This window comes from Pan paniscus, chromosome 5, assembly GCF_029289425.2.
Source record: "Pan paniscus chromosome 5, NHGRI_mPanPan1-v2.0_pri, whole genome shotgun sequence".
NCBI classification, from domain to species: Eukaryota; Metazoa; Chordata; class Mammalia; order Primates; family Hominidae; genus Pan; species Pan paniscus.
In genome coordinates this window covers 177,011,323-177,034,428 of record NC_073254.2, presented here as the reverse complement: position 1 = coordinate 177,034,428, position 23,106 = coordinate 177,011,323, and the positions used below count along the sequence as shown (strand labels likewise).

General features: G+C 40.1%; 1 protein-coding gene across 11 annotated transcripts in view; it reads right to left on the bottom strand.

Annotated features, from left to right (window-relative positions):
• ARID1B (AT-rich interaction domain 1B) overlaps positions 1–23,106 on the bottom strand; it is a 436,783-nt gene that overhangs the window by 190,251 nt on the left and 223,426 nt on the right. The window lies entirely within an intron of this gene.

Here is a 23,106-nt window from a genome sequence, read left to right as displayed (position 1 = left end):
AAAAAAATTTCATATTAAATATATATTTTTAGGTTCCAATTTACAGTTATGTAGTTATATATTATCGCAATAAAAAGATCTGCCCATGGACTGGTTTTTGGTTTTGAGACATGTTTAAATTACATCCCTTACAGAGTGCTCAACTTGTATGGGGGTAAATGACTAACATAAAATGATGTTATCTACAAGGTTAAAAAGCAAGAATAAAGAACTAACTACATTTTAGGTCAGTTCTTCATCACAGAAGGAATGTTAAAAATTTATTTCCATCCAATTTATTTTCTAAATATTATTAATTTTCCTTAATAAAACATTTCCTGAAAGGCAAATGTGCTTGTTATGTCTATTCCCTCCTTCCTGAAATGACTTTCTCCTATCCCTCTAACAGCTTTGTCTTTTGCTACTTCTTCATCCTCCAAGTTGTGCCAATTTGTTTCACTCTTTATTTATCTTTGCTAAAAGAGAAAGGCAGGGGGCGAAAAAACCCTAAAGGACTTAAGATTTTCAGATGGTTCTAGTTCTAGAAACATAATGGCTGCATATGAAGGGGAAGACAGGAGTCGTCCAGATACACCCAGATTTTCTTTTGGCTTGGTGGGAAGAATGAATGGCATGGTTGTGTCCTCGGCAATTTGACATGCTTGTGGTATATCCGCGGAGGTGACCCGCTGGCAGCAGGAAATACAGGTCATGGCACAAGTTGCAGGAGACTAAAGAACATGGATTCGCAGGCAATGAGATGACAGTTGAGTGAGCGTGGATGACTGAGTTTTATCATAAAAAGGCATCACAAAGGACGATAGAGCCTAAAACAGAACCTTCAGGAGTACCAACATTTAATGGACAAGTTCTTCCCTCCTTCCTTAATGAAAGCAAAAGCCACCAGGCTAGAAATTTTACAATTTCAGAACTGCTTTTTCCTCCAAATCTAGAGAGAAATAGGAAGTGAAACATGGACTCAGGTAACACTAAACAGAACTAAATTTAACTCCTCTAAGCAGTGGCTTTGGAGAAGTTAGACAAGTTTCTTAGCATCTCTGGGCCTCAGCTTCTTCATGTATATGACGACAGTCTGCTCTGATGGTTGTTATGAGAATGAAATCAGCACTTACCAGATGCTGGCTATAAACATCATCTGACCATTCCTGAAATACAGACTAGCCTCCATTCCCATTACCAATGCCTTAATTGAGACTCGCATCTCTCCTCCTAAGCCTAGAATACTGTGAAACTGGTTTCCTTGACACCAGGCTCTTTCCAACCCATTCTCCCTCACAGTGCCCCCAGTGTCCTCTTCAGATAACAGATTTGAATATGTCATTCTGATTAATATCCCTCAGACCAAGAGAACTGGGTCTAGACTTCTTACCTCGGGATAAAGGGCTTTGGAGAATCTGTTCCTAATCTGCCATATGATATCACCCCTTACCTCAACTCATTATTGGAATATGAAGCACCCTGTCATGATTTCTGTGCTGAGCCTACCGTATTTTTTTTCAGCCCTTTATTCATACAGATCCCTTCACTTTCCCTGTACATTTGCCCTTTGAGGTCATGCTTCCAAGTCTTCCCTGACCCCCCATGGTTGGAATGTACTGCACTTTATGTACTACTGCACTGGACTGACAGAATTTTACTGTTGTATATATAATCACATATATGTTTATTTTCCTTTTAACCTCTATGAAGACAAGGTCCATCCATTGTGAATTTATGTATATTTTCCCACCTGCAAAAATCCATAGAAAAGTTTGCTATAGATTAATTTAGCTACTAAATTTAAGCAGAAATGAAAGAGATGTGCTGGAAACCAGAAATTGTCATACGCCAGAAATCCAAAACTTCAGATTAGTAAACGAAGAGTAAGGCTGAGACCTGAAGGTCTCACATGTAGATGGGTAATAATTTTTGACAAGTATCTCCAGGAAGCAGAGTTTTATCATAAAAAGGAAGTAGTTATGCCGGGCACGGTGGCTCACGCCTGTAATCCCAGCACTTTTGGAGGGCAAGGCGGAAGGATCATGAGGTCAGGAGTTCGAGACCTGCCTGGCCAATATGGTGAAACTCTGTCTCTACTAAAAATACAAAAATTAGCTGGGTGTAGTGGCACATGCCTGTAGTCCCAGCTGTTGGGAGGCTGAGGCAGAACAATCACTTGAACCTGGGAAGCAGAGGTTGCAGTGAGCCGAGGTTGTACCACTGCACTCCAGCCTGGGCAACACAGCAAGACTGTATCTCAAAAAAAAAAAAAAAAAGCATACTACTTTTTGTTTAGACATTCTTTCCTACTAAAAAAAAGTCAGTTTCCATTTTACTTATTACTTTACTTTTATTTAGAGACATGGTCTTGCTCTGTTGCCCAGGCTGGAATGCCATGGCACGATCATGACTCACTGCAGCCTCAACCTCCTGGGCTCAAGCGATCCTCCCACCTTAGCCCCTTGAGTAACTGGGACTACGAGCACATGACACCATGCCCAGCTAATTTTTTTTTTTTTTTTTTTTTTTGTAGAGATAGTGTCTCACTATGTTGCCCAGGCTGGTCTCCAACTCCTGGGCTCAAGCAATCCTTCTGTCTGCCTCAGCTTCCCAAAGTGCTGGGATTTCAGGCATGAGCCACCACACCCAGCCCAGTTTCCATTTTAGAGATGTTTAGGCTCTAGACATTTGCACCACAGCAGAAGGAGCTATGTTGACTTTCAATTTCAAAGCAGATTCTGAGAAGCTATGACATTCTAAATATAAGGCCTTCTTTACTCATGGATTGTCCTAACTACAGGTTTGTTTTCAGATGAATGCAGTCTGGTCTCAGGAAAGACCCCTAAAAAGGTTAAAAAGCAATTACCTAGAGGAATATGAGTTTTTATTTTAGAATTTCAACTAGCACTGCTCATCTGTTAACTACTGATGAATTCCTAAAGAAAGATGCTAACTAAATGCCTTAAATCCCTTTGGGAACAAGGTAATAAGTAAACATATATTTTATAAAATCTAATAGTCATTTAATAGCCAAAACAAACATATTTTATAACATCTAATAGTCATCTATTAGCCACAACAAACAAACAAAAAGAACATCTTCTTGTGGTCCCCAATAGATGTTTTACTGATTGGAAGTATTACTCTTGAGTAGCTCAGTGAGTATGAATTATTTCCCAATCTGCCTTTCCAAAACTCTCCCTAATCAATAATGTGGCTTTAAAATTTACCAGAATTTGTTGATGGATTACCAGAGGTTTCTACACTGGGCAATGACATTCAAAACAAGGGCAATCCACCACTATAACAAGTCCACAGGGAAGGGCCACTCACTGGGGCGCAGAAGTTGTGTTTGGTGTAGGTTTGTCTAGAGCAACCCTGTCCAACAGAAATACAATCCAACTACATTTGTAATTTACCATTTCCTAGCAGCCACACTAAGCAAAGGGAAACAGGTGGAATTATTTTGATAACATGTTTTATTTGACCCAACATACCCCAAATTTTATCATTTCAACCTTTAAGCAATACAAAATTAATGAGATACAGTAAGTCTTCACTTAACAACATTGATAGGTTCCTTGGAAGGCATGACTTCAAGTAAAATGCCCTACCAGGAAACCAAGTTTTCCATAGGCCAATTGATATAAATAAGAAATAAGACTCAAAATACTTACAATATTAAACATCGAAACAAACGTGAGCTATACATACATTTAAGAAAGATTAGTAAAAATAAGTAATATCATTATTTACCCAAGTATTCTAGTTTGGGTCGCACATGGGCAGAGCCCATCCCTGCAGAGCACAGGCGGGACCCACTCTGGCCAGAATGCCACTCCATTGCAGGGCCACTCACACACCCACAATCACTCACAATGAGACCATGCCGACATGCCAGGTCCCATAACGGGCACATCTTCGGGATGTAGGAGGAAGCTCCACACAGACAGTGGTCCCAGCTGGGAATCGATATTTTGTTTTCTCCTCCAAGTTATAAGGAAACAACATTGAACAAAACAATATTATTCAAGGACTTGCTGTATTTTACTTTGTTTTTAATGCCATGTCTTCAAAATCTGATGTGTATCTTTTACTTGAAGCAGATCTCACTTTGTAAAGTAGCCACAATTCAAGTGCTCAACAGCCACACTGGACAAATCTAGATATTTGGGGTGGGGGGGTGGCGATGGTGGCACCTATTTGCAATTGAGTATTGAAGTTTAAAATTACATTGAGGGGGCTCTTTTTTTAAAAACTGAAGACATAATTGCATATAAATGTGTCAGTGATTATTGACATGAAAATACAGCACAAAGCATTAAAAGGGGAAATAACGATTAATACTGATGTTTCTAATAATGCAAAAATAGCAGCCAATAGTAATTTGACGGACACTGTCTACAAGCCAGGCTGGCTCAAGTACTGTACTTAAACTAGGCAAATGTCTTCCGAGATAAAAGAACCACTTCTACCAACCCTTCTCCTGAGCAAACTGAAAAGCGTTTCCATTTGTGAGAAGATATCTCCTTACAGATGTATCAAGAGGCTCTGAACCAGTCTAATTTTTGCTGTCTTGAAGGCAATGAAGATGCAGGATTCACATCACAGCTTTGTCTTTCTTTCTGAGGGTTGGGGGATGTATGTAGCAGTGGGGTCGGAGTAATGCTGTGATTGGCACAATGAGGACAGGAGAACATCTACAATTTTACTATCGTGCCAGGAATGAAAGCAGTGAAGTGAAGACAGAATGACAGCAAACGCAGGGTTATACGATAAGTCAGCACCTGGGAAACTCTGAAGTCAGGAGAACCAACTGCTCCCAATAGAAACAGGCTATAGAAGTGTTCTAACTACAGTGGGTCCCCTTTAGAATAACTCTGATCAGCTCTAGAAGTGTCAAATTTAAAAGTATTATCTTCCTCATGGATCTATCAGAGACAGTCTTCGCACTTTTCTTGAGCAATCTCATTCACACCCAGGAGAATATCAGATATGGCTTCAAATATCAAATATTGTGATGAATCCCAAATCTGTGTCTTAGTTTCCTCCACCCAAGCTCCAGGACTGACCAGACCTCTCCAACTGCACACTAAACAGTCCCATGAGGATGTCCTTCAAAAACCTTGAATTTAACATGTCAACAACTAAATTAATTTTCTCTCATCATTCTGCTGATCCCTAACCAACTTCTGTATTGTCAGTTATTGACAAACTATTTCCCAATCTGCCCAAGCTCAAAACTCTGGGACTTATCCATTTCTCCTTGTATTGCTCCAATCAGAAATCATATCCCTGTGTTTTTCTATATCTCCATCAGGCTCTCATCAACTCTTTATTCTTCAAGTCACAGTTCAGTTCAAACTTACTCCCCAAATATTTTCTCAGTAGCTACGACGTGCAGGGCATTGTGTGAAAAATGCTGGATTAAAAGACACATGTGGTATCAAATGTCATCTCGTCTTTCCCAGTCTGATGCCCTCAAGTCAGATTAGCCAGCTGCTCTTCAAAATACTGAGTTATAATAATCTGATTATTTGTTTTTTACTTTAGCCTGCATGTTTCTATAAGATGGAGAGTGGCATATTATTGTGCTATTCTTTTTTTTTTTTTTATTCCTGGCATAATACAGAGACTGGTACAGTATTTAGTATACATAAGGTAATTGGTAATTTTTTACTCATCATGCTTTAGTTTACAAAGGAAATTTAATGGCTCTAGATGCCAATCTAAAGATTCATATTTAACTGAAAACTACTGTATTCCTCAAATTTGGAATTCAGATGATCACCCTTCTATCAAAATGCTGATTAATTCAATGGTGTTGATAATATCACCCCAAACTCTATTGCACATGGTAACTTTGTCATACATCTATAAAGCCTAGTAGCTGTATTGGGTGAGATGAAAAAAACTGCTTATATTCCACAGCAACATAATTACAAATAAGTTTTAACCTATTAAAGTACAGAGTCTCTCTTATCACTTTCATAGCAGGACCCTAGTTACCAATAATTCATAGCATACCTCCCCTTATTTTAAAACTCATATGATAGCTGATTTCCTAACTGTAGCAGTCAGGATTCTTAGAAAGAATAGAAACTGAATTTAGCTAACTAAGGAAGCGGATTTCATTAAAAATATTGGATTAGTTTACAGAATCAGTAGTGGAGAACCAGGATTGCATAAAAGGTAAGAACCAAGGGAGACTGGTCAAAAGAAATAATTTGCCCAGAAAGTCACCACCAACAATTCTAATAATGGACACACGATGCTGACAATATTGCTAGATTCCAAAGTCTGTGGAGTTTAATCAGGCAAGAGCTAATGGCTGGCCAAGCCTTAGTCATTAGTCACATGCTCCCTCAGTAGCATCTACAATCTTTGGATTCAGTAGCAGAAAATACATGCTTCGTTTTAAGTTCCATACCTTTCTTTTGTCCCCCAAAGAAAGCAGGTTTATACGCTGAGTCACCAAAAACAAAACAAAAAACACCCAGCAATATTCAAATATTCAATAATGTCATCAAAAATTTCATGATACCCAAAGGTTTTGTGTGTGCATTAGCAATGTACAAAGTCAAGGCACTGATCTTGAGCAAAGCACCGAGTATAAGATTCCCATAGTGCTAGCCTGTGTTACTGAACAGACCCAGGGGGCTGACTCCTTTAATTGATTCTTGCTTGTCACTTCTATTCTGTTCAGGCCTGCCGCTGAATTCCCTTTGTGCTGATATGTAATTTGGCTATAGTGCAATCAGTTTCTAGTCAGTACAGAAAAAAAGGTAAGTCCATGAGATTGCGTGCAGGCACCCCTCAACCTTCAGTACACATTCAACCCAAATCTTCCTGTGGTGTTTAATGTGAGTGTTGGATACCAGGGTTATTTTGAGCAAAACACAAAACACACACTGAAATACTTGGCTCGTGACAGATCCTGTTTTCAGTGTTAACTAATCTGGTAAATGCCTTTTAACTAACCCAAGGAGGTAGAGATGAAGCAGTAATAATGCACCTAGCATTTCTTTTTTTATCATTACCTTCAACTGAGGTCTCAACTTCAGGGCACAACAGTTGCAGAATTCTTTTCCTGCCATCACTCCATCTCACATGAATGGTACTAAGTCCATAGGCTTCAGAGAGCCCTGGATCTAAATGTCATGCAACAGAGGAGGCCACTCCTGGGATCATCTCAGAGGGTAAGGAACTTAGGTTGGGACTGAGCTTTGAAGGCACGAAATGCCTCTGCAATTACTGCCTTCAAAGTGCCTTAGGCAGCACTAGAGCGTCAAAATGGCAAGTTCAAAACTTCATGCTGGCAAGGCGCCGTGGCTCACGCCTGTAATCCCAGCACTTTGGGAGGCCGAGGCGGGCGGACCACCTGAGGTCAGGAGTTCGGGACCAGCCTGACCAACATGGAGAAACCCCGTCCCTACTAAAAATACAAAATTAGCCAGGCATGGTGGCACATGCCTGTAATCCCAGCTACTCGAGAGGCTGAAGCAGGAGAATTGCTTCAACCCAGGAGGCAGAGGTTGCGGTGAGCCGAGATCATGCCATTGCACTCCAGCCTGGGCAACAAGAGCGAAACTTCATTTCAAAAAAACGAAACAAAACAAAACAAAACCTCATGCCATACTTAAAAACCTCACCATGTAAGCTCCCATACCATTCCTATTATTTGCACACATTTGTTGCTTTCATTGTTAATCTGCAGTATTATTCATAGATCTGAAACGAACACTGGATATTAACAGAGTATAACTTCTTATTTCATAGATGAGAAAAACGGAAGCCAAATAGGATAAATGACTGTCTAAGGTCACGTACAATTATTTGAGGAAATTAGACTAAAGCCTAGGTCTCTTGCCCCCTGGGTGTTACTCTTTGTACTACAGTATACCATCCCAATAATGTCTTCTATTTACAGTTGGCTAGAGTCAACTACTGACAACCAAGGCCAGTTGCATAAAGGCAGCCTCCAGTTAGCCTCCAGTATACCATATATTCACCAAAGGTAGCCCTAATCCTCATCATGTATTCTCAATCTAAGTGACTTTGTTCTTAGTTTACACTTGACTTGTTTGCTGACAATGGAGCCTTCATAACTGCCTTATCGGCCCACTCCCGTGTTCTCACAACTGCCTGGTGGACTTCTTCAACATGGACTAACTCATGTCATTGCAGTTTTTTGCCTTTAATTCCACAAATTAAACACAATTATTATGTTATATCATGTTTGTTTGGCTTTACTGTGCCATTCTATCTGTTTACTATTCCATCCTACATCTCAGGTATTCCTTCTGGGATAATTTTCCTTTGTCTTAATTACATCCTGCAGTTCTTTCAGAAGAATTTTAGAGATCTTTGGTAAAACTCCCTCAGCTGTTGTTTACCTCTAAATGTTTTCATCTTATCATAATTCTTGAACAGTACCTGAAACAGTCTTGCTAAATTGCTATTTTATAGACATTTATGTGTTTCTTCTGAGTTCCGTGGTGTTACTGCCAGTCTATTTCTTTATAGATGAGCTGTGCTTTTTCTCTGGCTGCTTTCTAGACTTTCTCTTTGTCTTTGATGTTCTATAGCTTCAGTCTAGGCATAGATTTCTTATTCACACCTGGAATGCAGTATGCTTCCTGAATCTGTTGGTTCCTTATTATCATAAATTCTGAGAAATAACTGTACCTTTTGAAAAATGCTACACAGGTATCAACCAAAATAAGGTAGTAGAGAAAGACAACAGTAGGAAGTCTTATGGTGCTTATGCATTTAGATTCATTTGTAATAAAAGACAAATCCTCTGATAATATTCACATTAACACTATACAAAAATAAATAAAATGCAACTACAATTAAACTATGGACCATTATGTCTATTGTGAAATGGCTGTTCATGGACCGTGGTTCATAAAAACATACCTTTCTAAGGAAAGAATTCTTTCTTCAAGACTTTAAAATGAATTCATATCACATTTTCATTTTATACTTCACCATAAAAATTCCCATAGCAGAAAATAATGCAATACTTCACACCAATTAAGCTTTCTTTTCAATTTTTCCACGTAGTTCATTTTAACTAATCAAGGCATAACTGCTACATAATTTGTTTTTGGCTCTAACTACTGACTAAAGGTGTAGAATTCATATGCAAGGGAATTTATCATAGAACTACAATACTTTTTGGACAATTAATTAGAGCTTGAAGGAACTACAAAATCCTCAAATAGCAATCTAATTATCTTTTGTTCATTTTTCCAACTCTTTAAATGTTGATAATATATACATGCTTTAATGACAATATGGAAATCCTTGACCATGATTAGTCACCAAGAGTTTATCATACCTGCACTAAAAACAAAAGGTAAAAGAGAAAGTAGAACAAATGAAAAGAAGTACAGAATGCTTTCTCCATTCAATTTGCCCATTCTACACCCCCTCAAAGCAAAACCAAAAAAACTTTAAAAACATACACCATAGGGAAAAGGAAAAAAAGAAAAACTATGAAAGGTGTCCTGGCCTTCGGACCAGGCTGTTGCAGTTAACTGCATGACTCATGTCTCTTTTCCTTCATTAAAAAGTTAAACTAATAATTCCCTATGATAGTTCTATTAGTGATCACAATCTATAGATTTCCTACAGAAGGAAAAATAGGAAAGTAGCAATTTCATAGCTAAAAACAAAAGAGGTCACACCTACTTTCTTATAGTGAAGGATTAAGCACTAGAGAAAGATTTTTCAGTTTCACACATGCAAAATTTCAATTTAGATAAATTGACACAAGTTGCTTTGCCTAAACTGAAAAGAAGTCTTGCTACATGAGAACAGTTAAAAACAACAACAACAAAAAACAAAACAAAGCAAAAAAAAAAAAAAAAAAAACAGGCCGGGCATGGTGGCTCACGCCTGTAATCCCAGCACTTTGGGAGGCTGAAGTGGGCGGATCATGAGGTCAGGAGATGAGACCATCCTGGCCAACATGGTGAAACTCTGCCTCTACTAAAAATGTAACAATTAGCTGGGTGTGGCAGTGCTTGCCTGTAATCCCAGCTACTCAGGAGGCTGAGGCAGAAGAATCGCTTGAACCTGGGAGGTGGAGGTTGCAGTGAGCCAAGATCAGCCACTGCACTCCAGCCTGGCAACAGAGCTAGTCTCCATCTCAAAACCAAACCAAAACAAACCAAAACAACAACAACAACAACAAAAAACAGGCAATGCATAAATGTTAACAAAATTAGACAGAAGCCTAGAATTTTACTGATCAGGAGTAAATAATAGCTCGGCCCTATTCAAGATTACCCAAAGATAGAGAAAAACAAAAACAAAACCCCTGAGTGAAACCAGTGAATCAGTGGTATAAGTGTGATCACTTTAGGTTCCCTCATATTGCTAAGAATATCCAAACAGTTCACAATATTTAGTTTTAGAAATTCTCTTCTTATTCTAGGTTTCCCTAACACTCTTTCATATAAGAAGGGGTAAGAGCTACTAAAAAATTGCTTCATAAAGAGCAGAACTTCACAATCTTTTGTAGAGTCCTGGAACACAGGTTGGCTATATTACATCACATTCTTCACTCAAGGGGTGGGTCAAACCATGGGCTGTGTAGGTGACAACCTGTGTTCAAATCCTGGCCCTACAGGGATTCAACTTAAGACTTACTTAACCTCTCTGTGCCTTGCTGTTCCACCTCTACAAACAGGTGCCATAGAAGTAACTATATAGCACAGAGATGTCATAAGGGACTTGACAAATAAATGCATATAAAACACTTAGAAAAGCATACTAACAAATATGAATATTACCACTATCAATTAAACATTAGTGAAATGTCTCAATTGATGAGCATTTTGCGTCATATTAGCTATGACATTCACAAGAGTATGTGCTGCTCCGATAAAGCTTTTATATCTAATAGAGTAACATACAATAAATACTTGTTGAATGAAACTATATATGCAGAACCCAGTCCAGAAACTACACTTGTCTCTAATCAACTCCTTTCAACTAAGAGAAATGTACTTTTCCATATTCAGTACTATCACCTAGTTTAGGGCCAACTTTTCCGCTATTCTGTCTGTTTCCTAACTGGCCTCCCTGCCTCTAGTCATCTCTTCCAGGTCATTGAGAGAAGAGTTCCTCATACTAACAGCCTTGTGCGTATCACTTCTCTGCTCAAAAACACTGACCTGCACACCATTACCACCTTGAAGCCTCACTTTCCTTACTGCACCTCCATTTTACTCAACACAGAACTACTGTGTTTTCCAGTGAAATCTTGCAGTTTTTCATCAACACTTATAGTTTCCTACAAATGACTGTGAGCACTACTGTCTCTGTAGCTGATGGCTGCTTCAGTTCAGTAACCAGTGGGCTTCCTTCTCCTAAACCCTATATGAAGAATATCTTAAAGGCCAAGCACAGAGGAATGACTGGTATTTACAAAGAAGCCGATTATTTTATTATATGAAGGGTTGGCCTACAAGCTAACCCAGTGAATTATTGACCTTCTTCGAGATTGTCTGTAACTAAACTATATTCTTAAAGGAAGCCCAAACATCTTAACACTGGAGGCAGTTGGAAGTAGTTGGGAAGGTGGGTGTGCTAGCATCAAACTGAAACCTGCCAGCTCCCAGCACCACCACCCATTACAAACTGTGAGAGCTCAGACAAGTCACTGTCAGGATGACCAGTGAAGGACCCATGCTGTCATCTGAGTGCCGCCCCCCTCCCCCGCCAATCCCGTACCCAGAGGTCTCTTCTACAGAGAGATGGGCATCAATACTGCTAAGTGAGCCATGCTTGGTAAGGCCTCCCACCACCTCCCACCCAACTCAAAGTCACATTTGCCTAAAATCCTTCCAACTAATAGGGACTGCAGTAATGAAAAATCGCAATCACAGTGATTAGGTGTCCAAGTCAGAGAATGATGTCTGAGTTAAGCTGAAGAGATCAGGGTGCAAATCCATGTTTTTTAACCCCCTAAATGGACTCTGAACCAGAGCCTTTGAAGACAGAAGATAACAGTAACTTTGGAATGAGGGAATGGCTTTCAATAATACTTAGCAGCATCGAGGTTAAAAGGGAAAGATTACAGGAGGTCCCTAGGGGAGTCAAATTCAGAGAGACAAAAAGTAAAATGGGGTAGCCATGGCTGAGGGAGTGAAGAGTTAGTGTTTACTGAGTACAGAATTTCAGTCTGGAATGATGAAAAGACTTCTGGAGATGGATGGATGGTGGTGACGGCTACACAGCAATGTGAATGTACTTAATGCCACTGAAATATGTGTGCTTAAAACTCGTTGAAATAGTAAACTTTATGCTATGTATATTTTACCACAACAAAAAAGGGGGAAGGAAAGGGAAGGAAGGAGGAAGAGAGGGAAAGTAAGAAAAGGAAAAACAAATCTATGCATCTCTGTAATAGCACTTATTTGCTGAATTTAAATGTTTTGATGAAGCTCTTTGCTTAATTTAAACTTTAAAAAGTTTTTAAAACTTAGGGCTTCCTAGGCTGGGCGCAGTGGCTCACGCCTGCAATCCCAGCACTTTGGGAGGCCGAGGTGGGCGGATCACGAGGTCAGGAGATCGAGACCATCCTGGCTAACACGGTGAAACGCGGTCTCTACTAAAACATACACAAAATTAGCTGGGCGTGGTGGAGGATGCCTGTAGTCCCAGTTACTTGGGAGGCTGAGGCAGGAGACCCCAGCCTGGGTGACAGAGTGAGACTCTGTCTCGAAAAAGAAAAAAAAAAAAAAAAAACTTAGGGCTTCCTTAACTATTGCTGCAAAAATTCTTATGGAACTTCAAAAACACTGATGTTCCACAAATTTTTCTTTGCAATTATCTTCTTACAACAACTCTCTAACTCATTTCTTATAATTCTCTACTTTCTATTTTAATATTTCAAATTCTAGTGCTCATCCTTCCCGCTGTGTCTATGTGTGCACGTGCAAATCTGTAACAGAAGCTAAATGGTTCGCTTTAAATTAACAAAACATTGCCAAAATATGTAGAAAACATTAATGTATTTAAAGAAAAGCTTTAGAGTGCCTAAAATCGTTGACCCTAGTCTGGCAGCAATTTTCAATACTTATTAAACAATTAAAGAGCAGAAAAGAATAACATTTTGGGATTCTTTCTCTTCATTATGAAAGTAATATAAGTACAAATACAGAAAACTTACAAAACTAGGGAAAATTCCTGAATTTAAATTTAACATTAAAAAGCATTTTTCTAACTTCCTGAAAGTTTTAGTAACCATTATCTTTAGTCTCATAAAATTTCCATTTGAAGGCATGTGTGGAAATTCATTAAATTACGTCCCTTCCATGAGTCCTTCAGGGGTGTTTCCAATTTTTCAGTAGTCTAGATACCAAGAAATGCCTTTAAACACACAGTTCTCCCATGTCCCCAACATTTTTGATTATTTCCTTAGGAAAGATTCTCAAAAGCAGAATTACAAAGTTAAAGGATGGGACCATATCATGGTGCCTGATAAACTTTGCGTGTCTGTGTGTGTGTGTGTACACACATGTGCCTAGAATACACAGCATTTTTTCTTTAGAAAACTGATAACATTTCCATTTAAGCAAGAGTAATTTAGGATTACTTCCACGTGAAAAAAGACAAAAAACTTCTGGTAAGTAAACTTTCTTGCGAATAAAGTCTCCTTTTTCCATTCTGAAATAAAAATATTCAATTTAGAAATTGCAGCTGTGTGCTGAAAGCTTCTTCACAAAAAATGATAACAGTGCAGGCTCCTCTCTGGTCTATTAAAACACTACATACTGCTCTGAGTATCTGCAGCAAAGTAAAGTATCTCTTCCTTCTGATTACACATTTCTTGTTGACATCATTCCAATGATAAAAAACCTAAAGAAGTTTCCTAATGGTTAATAACTGAAATAAATTAAAACTGTGTGTTTACTGGTAACTAGGTTAGTTATTAAAAACGTTCTCCTAGGCATATGCAAATGATGGCTGCTTAACTGGTACTGCTCTCTAATGACATCTCTATACTCTAGTGATATTTTATAAAACAATATAATTTCAACCTTATGCTACAATTCTTTGAATATAATTTCTCTCTTCAGAATGGCCATTTTGTTGCCCCAGGAGGGAGGTGGGGGAGGACCTAACACAGTATTCCACATGCACCATGTCACATCAGGTTACTCTTATCACCAGTATTTCCATAAAATGGCTTGCAATACACTGAAGCTCTGATATAACATTATCAATCAACAGATTGTGTGAAACTGCCCATCAATGACAGAGCTCAGAGATGGTTCCAGATGGTCTCTAGATCTTAGTTCCCTGAGGTAAGAATATGTGCTGTCTGTTTCCCTAACAGTGAGATCAGATAGCACTGAACTTCCACGGAATACCAAGGGCAAAGGAGTCTATCTTGCCTGGATCTCTCAATGGGGGGTGTTGTGGGGTGGCAAGAATAAGAAGGGGAATAGAAGGAAGGGCAAGGGAAGACAGAGAGAAAAGAGGGAGAAAACGTGAATATATAAAAGCCTCTTAAAATAGCAATGTCGCTATGGCATACATTTCCAAAGCATAAGAAACAAAGTCAAAAGCTATTAATGGAAAGCGACCCCAGAGAGTTTTAAGTTCAAGGAGTTAGGAGGTAGCTGAGGAGACAGAATATGGTGAAAAAGGTAGAAATGCAGGCCAAACTTCTAAAAAGCATTTTTAAAAGATCTGAAGTTATTTTGTTAGTTTATGAACTTAAAATGCATTATGTTAAATTCCTCTGCTCATAAACTTTACGGTATTGGGATGTGGTGAGTAGAAAGGAGATCGGGGAGGAACTGCCATTGCTCCTTTCAAAGTTCATGAACAAATCACTAACAGAAGTCCCGTGGAGAAAGAAGTTTTACCAATTCCGTTTTCTTACTTGCCTACTCTGGGCTTTTCATCTTTAGCTACAACTTAACTATTCTCCTTGGCAACCCAGTAAGTATTGTCATTTTAGGTAAAAATAAATCTTTTGTGTTAGAAATGCCACTACATAAGGGCCTGGCACGGTGACTCACGCCTGTAATCCCAGCACTTTGGGAGGCTGAGGCAGGCAGATCACAAGGTCAGGAGTTCGAGAACAGCCTGGCCAATATGGTGAAACCCCATCTCTACTAAAAATACAAAAACATTAGCTAGGCATGGTGGCCCATGCCTGTAATCCCAGCTACTCAGGAGGCTGAGGCAGGACAACTGCTTGAACCCAGGAGGTGGAGGTAGCAATGAGCCAAGATCCCACCACTGAATTCCAGCCTGGGCGACAGAGCGAGACTCCATCTCTCCAGACAACAACAACAACAACAACAACAAAAAACAGCCTGGCCAACATGGTGAAACCCCGTCTCTACTAAAAATACAAAAAATTAGCCAGGCGTGGTGGTGCACACCTGTAGTCCTAGCTACTCAGGAGTCTGAGACAGGAGAATCTCTTGAATCCGGGAGGTGGAGGTTGCAGTGAGTCGGGATTACGCCACTGTACTCCAGCCTGGAAAACAGAGCAAGACTCATCTCAAAAAAAAAAAAAAAAAAAAAAAAAAAAAGAAGAAAAAGAAAAAAGAAATGCCACTACATGTGAAAAGTACACACACAAGAACTAGAGAACCAATTAAATTCTTTCTAACATTCACTGCTGAAAAGTGACATAATTATAAGCAATATGGTACAAAGTGTGTACTTTCCCAACACCCTCCCCTAACACCGGCAATAAAATCACTCCAGCCTCAGGGGAAGCGCAAGTGGTGCACACAGCCAAGTCCAAGTGCACGGCTGTTCCGAACACATTTCTAAATTTAAAGTAACTATCATTTTGGGGGGAGTTCTTATAAAAGAGACCAACTTTACCTTCTGAATTACAATGTATGTTTTAAAATTTCAAAATCTGTGAAATGAAATTAATATTTAATCTCCTTCCATGGCCCCAGTGTTCTTCGAGCCTTTTTCTCAAGAAATTACACTTCGGAAAATCAAGCAAAATTACGGTATTTTATCACTTAGATCTCTAACATGTGTTCACAGGAAGAACAAAATGGCTTCATTTAACATTTCAGGGCTGCAAAATGATTTCACTTGCTAAACACTTAGCAAACATATAATTTACAAGGCAGTATTAGAGTTCTTTTTTGGCCTATATTTAATTTCCCAAATTTAAGACATTTCCATGGAAAACATCATAGCATGTGCCCTCATGTTAATCAGTAGCTCTTGGATTTTAAACAGATAAAAGGCAGAGATAAAAGGCTCACACCTGTAATCCTAGGGTTTCGGGAGAACGAGAGGATTGCTTGAGGTCAGGAGTTCGAGACCAGCCTGGGCAATATAGCCAGACCTCATCTCTACAAAAAAAATTTGTGGTGGTATTGTTTTTTGTTTTTATTTGTGTTTGTTTGTTTTGACACAGGGTTTTACTCTGCTGGCATGCACCACCACACCGGGCTAATTTTTGTCCTTTTTGTAGAGATGGGATTTCACCATGTTGTCCAGGCTGGTCTTGAACTCTTGGGCTCAAGCGATCCTCTTGCCTCACCTTGAACTCTCGGCCAAAGTGAAAAAAAAAATTTTTTTTTAATTATCCAGGAACAGTCATGCGCACCTATAGTCGTAGCTACTTGGGAGGCTGAGGCAGGAGGACTGTTTCAGCCAAGGAGGTCGAGGCTACAGCAAGCTATGATGGTGCTACTGCACCCCAGCCTGGGTGACAGAGCAAGACCCTAACTCTTAAAAAATAAATAAATAAGAAGACTCGATGTTACTTAATTTAGCTGCCATTAACACTTCACTGTAAGTAGTCCATTCCCTTTTGAGGATGAAACAAAAAATGACCTTGCTCCTTTTCCCATGTACCCTTCTCCAGGCAGATAAGCCCAGTCAGAAAACCAGGTATTCTCCCTGACTCTTCCCCTCCCTTGCCTTTACAGCCATACATTACAAGGCCTGTGGATCTTCTTGCTTTTCTTCACCTCTACTGTCACTGCCTAAATCTAGACCACAATAATCTCAATCACAAATGTCTATAATTTCTCCTCTGGCAGAGCCCCCATGTAAGGCTGTCCGGGATGTACAGTATGAGGTAGGGGCCAGGCATTCACATGATGCTCCCTCACTCTCTGCAGTACCCAACCTCCATGGCTGTGTTGTCCATACACAAAATCCTCCAAGAGCATCCTTAGCTCCAGTCTGGTCCCTTCCAATCCATTCTCCACATGGCAGTCAGGAAGATCTTTCTGAAATTCAAGTGTACTCAGATCATGTCCCAGGCGAAAATAAAATCTCTTTCCAATGGCTTCCTCTTGCTCTTAGGATCAAGGCTAACCTCCTCACAGGAGCTTCAAAGCCCCTCTGTGATGGGGCCCCAGCCTTTACACTCCCCACCATCCTCCCGGCCTCCCACTTCGTACACTTCTTTCCCTAATGGATGCTGCTTTCCTTGGAATTCCTGGAATACACCATGCTCTGGCATGTTTCTGGTCTCAGCTGTCTCCTCTGCCTACAGTCCTCTTCTCATTCTCATGCCTGGCTACTGTCCTTCAAGTCTAAGATGTCACTGAGATGTCTTCTTACTTAAGAAAAGATTAACACTGTTTTCTACATAATCCTGTCTATCAATTTGCATTTTACCTGCAAGATGTTCTCTCCCACTAAATTATAAAGTAACATGAGGGCAGGTCTGTTTCATGTTCATTACTGCAGCTTCACTTATAACACAGCAGATGCTCAGCAAAAATGGGCTGAATGAAAGATCAAATTAACAGTTTCAGGCAGACTAAATTAAAATACTCCAGCAACTATTTAGCAATTCTAAGAAATTATTTTAATGTTTTTAAGGCATTTCCCAAGGACAAATGTATCACAACCATAAAATAGATCATAAAATAGAATGAGGAGGCCTCAGGAACTTGGAAAATGCAATGCAGTGGCTACACAGTTAAGTTTGTTTCCTTTGTATAAATGCAAAGCAGGTTTGTGTATTACAAGTGTCAACTTTGTTAAGAATAAATTTAACATATGGAAATTTTTAGTCCTCCCACAGATTTAGAAGGCTTTTCGAATCCACAGGTTAAAGGAGAAGCCTCCAAACTAAAACAGTAAGCAGAGAGTAAAGATAACATAAAGATACCTTTGGGAAAAATTCTTTTCAAAATTGGAGGTATAGAGATGTGCAAAATGAACACAAAATGATAAAGTTTCAAAAATACCATGTTTAACTTTCAAAGTTAAACATTTATCTCAAGATATCAAGTTGTATCATAATTATGAAATCTATTTCTCATCCCAACTTGGCAATCAGGAAACAGGAGGAACTTTTCTAAGTTCTAGTTACTAAATTAAAGCGAATATTTATTTCTACCATACTTTGCAATTGATAAAGCAATTTGAAATATACTATCCCAGCTAATATACAGCAACCCAATGTCACAGGCAGAGCAGGAGCTGTGTGGACACATTTTCATTCACTGCACGCCTTCTCAATAATACGAGGCACCTCTGGAAACGAGCAGCGTGGGGAGCCCTCGCCGCCTGCTGTTGGTAAGGTGTGCGACCTATCGCCAAAACTCAGTCCATCTCTCCTCCGGCCGAATTCCTGGGGGATTCCAGGAGACCACCATCTCCCCTTTGCCACCTGCCATAGGCTCCACCTTCTCAGAATCTAAAAGCTGAAGTAATGAGTCAATCCGCCAAGGGCAAGGAGGGGGACAACTGCATCTTAAATGCTTATATGCCCAGGAATACAAAAACTTCCACTTTCTCATTTTGTTTTCTGTTTTTGTCAATATAAATAAAAACCCACATATAGCTCAGATGTAGTACTGCGTAATATATCAAACAAGGTTCCCTGGCATTTTAAATGCTCAATAACAAATGTCTGCTGCATTCTTTTGGGACCTTCAATAACTTAAAACAGGGAGACCATGAAGTAGCCGCTTCGATGGTCGGTCTCTCAGGCTGCTCTCCCCTAGAAAGAAGACGTCGGATGAAATGTGTAAAGTGAACCAGAACCTCACGTCATCTGCAGCTGGTCAGAGGATGGTTCAGATGAAAGCCTGCTCTTCTCATATTTATCCAGGTAGACTGAGGGGGACCTGACAGAGACTGAGCTCCGAATTAACACACATTCGATCTCGGCTCCACTACTCGTGAGCGATCCCTCTCGGAGCAACAGTTCCTTCACCTTCAAAATGAGACCACTTCAATCTGGGTGCTGTGGCAAAGATATCTTCGAAAATGAACCTAGAATACAGCATGTGCTCAGCCAGGCATCTTCACCTACCCCGTTTCCTTGCTGCATGCCTTAAGAGAACAGCTTTAGAGATTAAATGTGTTTCAAATTCTGAAGGAATTGATAGCTATAAAATGTATTCTAGAGCATTTAAGATGCCATGAAATGTTGCCACAACAGTCATTTCTAACCTGGGCATGCTTTATTAGAAATGGGTGTTTAGGCCAGGCACAGTGGCTCATGGCTGTAATACCAGCCCTTTTGGAGGCCAAGGCAGGTGGATCACTTGAGGTCAGGAGTTTGAGACCAGCCTGGCCAATGTAGCGAAACCCCATCTCCACTGAAAATATAAAATTGTAGCTGGCTGTGGTGGCGCACACCTGTAATCCCAGCTACTTAGGAGGCTGAGGCACGAGAATCGTTTGAACCTGGGAGACAGAGGTTGTACTGAGCCGAGAATGCACCCCTGCAGCCTGGGCAACAGAGTAAGACTCTGTCTCAAAAAAAAAAAAAAAAAAAAAAAAAAAGAATAATTAGAAATGGGTGTTTAGAAAGGGTGTAAATCCATCATAATTATTGGAGGAATCACTCACTCTACCCCCAAAATGCTGGTGGGAAAATGTAAGAACATTGTTCCACATCCATATAGCATGCTAAATACCAAGTAAATAATTACATGTGAAATTAGGATTTTAGGATTAGTCCTATAATTATTTTCAGACTACAAAATATGACACAGTATTTTACAATATTTCTTTTCAATTTGTTTTTGGTTCATAGTACACAGGATGTTTTTACATTTACTTTACTGTTCTCACATCCCCATCACAAAGAAATAGATATAAAATAGATCTCCATTTGATAACTAAGATAAGTTTCCAGAGGCAAAGCAGCCTACTTCCCTCTGGTTCACAGTGATTTTTCTGGAGTGCTATTCAGAAACATGGCAAAGAAGCCTGCAGACTCCAGTCAGCTTTAGAATTCATTCAAGGAGGGAGACTCTGGCCCTGGTTCCCTCCCTCTCCAGCCTCCCAGGACGCATCTCCAGTTTCGTCCCACCTGCTCCTGTAGCAGGGCCTTCTCCTCAGCCATCCTTCTACCCAGAATGCTCTCTTGTCAAACCCTTGCCTAGGTGGCTCCTTCTCCTTCAGATTTTAGTTGCAGATTTATTTCCTCCACCAGGTTGTCTTCTCTGACTGCCCAAAAGAAATCAGCCTCCCACTCACTCACTCACTCCATGTCACCATATTTCACTCTATGCATAGCAAGCATGTCTTTCTGACATTATCTTTTTCATTTATTGGTTGTCTTTCTCTTCTAGAACACAAGCTCCCTGAGAGCAGCAACTGTGATTTCTAACCTGGGCATGCTTTATTAAAAATGGGTGTTAGGCCGGGCATGGTGGCTCACGCCTGTAATCCCAGCACTTTGGGAAGCCGAACAGTGGAATTGTTTTTCCATTGCTGTGTTCCTAGTGCCTCAAAGTGTGCTGGCACTGAGAGGCAGGCAGGTCCTAAATATCTGTTGAACAGGTGAGCTGCTGACGGGGCTCAGCAGCACCTGTGTGCTCACGTACCCAGACAACACACACACACACACACTTCCTAACAGACCACCCTGCTGCCTGTGTTGCTTAAGGCTCTTCATCACTAGCATCAGTGTGGGAAACCAATGGCAACAATGGAAAAGAGTGACAATGTCTTGAACCCCCATGTGACAGCAGCTCTTGTTTTGTATTTGCTGACTGCAACAATAATAGTGACTGCTTTATTGGGCCTTTAAGTGCCAGGGTCATACCCTGGCTCCTCTAACCTTTTGAAGAGCCACTGTTACAGAGGGATTGTGACCTTCATTTTATACATGAGGAAATTATAACTCACAGAAATCAAGAATCCTTTCCAATGTCACATAACTTGTATGCACAGTTGGGCTTTATCTGACTGATTACATGCTGTTAACCAGCATATCCCAAGGATAACTAGTTAATATGAAGGTTTTAAATGAAATCCTAATGTACTGACCATTACAGTAAATTCCTACACTGGAAAGCAGCTGTGCCTCATACGTAAGTACAGGACTCATGGCGCATCCAGTCTCCAACCTAGTGTGACTGCAGCACCGCCACGGCCACCAGGGTTGAAAGTCGCTGGCCCAGAAGGTTTGAGGACATGTCACATGAAGCTAAAGTCACCACTGAAGAGAGAAACATATAAACTTCCCCCTCTCCCACCTTGCATTCCTTCCAGTAGCTCTGCTGATTTAACTTGGAACGTGTTCTCACACCAGTGAAGCCTGCTCAAAAGGCTCCACGGTATTTTCTCAAGGGCCACGTTCCACCATAATTGGAGGAAAAGAACGCTTTCTTCCTCTTTTCCAGGCAGAATAAATACAGCGTGGAGTTACCATTTTATCACAGAATAGAGGCCCAGAGAAAATGCAGTTGTTGATTTTCTCCCTACTATTGTTAAGCAGACCAATTTAGACATGAATAAAGAAACGTAACTTTCATGTGTGGTGTTGCTTCCACCGCAGCTCCCCGCTCAACAACTGAGCTGGAGAAAGCCAATCTCCAGCCTCAGGATGAGTCCACTGGTGTGAGGCTGCTGTCGGCTGCACAGCCACTGTCAGCTCGCAGCAGTCATTCCTCGTGCCCCTTCCACCTCTTGGAACTTTTCTCAACTTCTTTCAAAAGAGAACAAGAGCCAGGCGCAGTGGCTCACACCTGTAATCCCAGCACTTTGGGAGGCCGAGGCGGGTGGATCACGAGGTCAGGAGATCCAGACCATCCTGGCTAACACAGTGAAACCCTGTCTCTACTAAAAATACAAGAAAAAATTAGCCAGGCGTGGTGGCACACACCTGTAGTCCCAGCTACTCAGGAGGCTGAGGCAGGAGAATCGCTTGAACCTGGGAGGCAGAGGTTGCAGTGAGCCAAGATCGCGCCACTGCACTCCAGCCTGGGTGACAGAGTGGAAACTCTGACCCCCGCCCACCAAAAAAAAAAAAAAGAGAGAGAGAGATCAAGATTGGGAGAGGGGAGCAAAATAGAAAAGCTAGATCTAGGCACACTCTACTGTCATATCACGAACATCTTCAGAGTTGCTTTCTATCCATACCAAGAAGCACAGATGCAAGGACTGCAAGCCCGCACAGCACCCATAATCCATGCTCCGGAGTAGTCATGATGACGAGGTTCCTCTTAAGCGTTAAACGGAAAGAGGTAAAATAGACCCCATATTATTGTCCCATAAGAATTTATTTGCACCCATTCTTCTAACATTTATAAACACTTTTCTAGTATTCACATTTGCAGATAAACAATTCCCTGGGATAATGATGTCTTTATGCTTATAGTTTATTTTGTGTAATTGCAGTCTTCCAGTAAATCTTTCAGGAATAATATATGTATACAGAGTTTCACGCCAATTCTTAATAGGAGAATCTTTAGATATTCAAATGCATTCCTTTATGCTAATGTAAACTTAAATATAAAGTTCTAGAAATGATGGTTCTTGTGGAAAACAGTATGGTATGGTGGAAATAACAGCAAAAAAAAAAAAAAAGTTAAAATGCAAGTGTTTAAATCTCAGCTCTACTACTTCCCATCTGAACTTTGTAAATAAGAATTTCTCTACATCTGTTACTTCTTACATAGAGAGGATAAACATGCCTACCATGTTTACCTCTTGGTAATTGTAAATATTTAATAAGATAATAAGAGAAAACATCCCGAAAGCTATAAAGTGCTATTCAAAGGTAAGAATTCATGACAGTGACGATATAAAGAATTGTTATTTCAATACTAAAGTAAAAAGGATGCCACATGTATAATTACAATACCTAGACATTTATTTACAGAATAGGAAATAGACTGAAGAGCT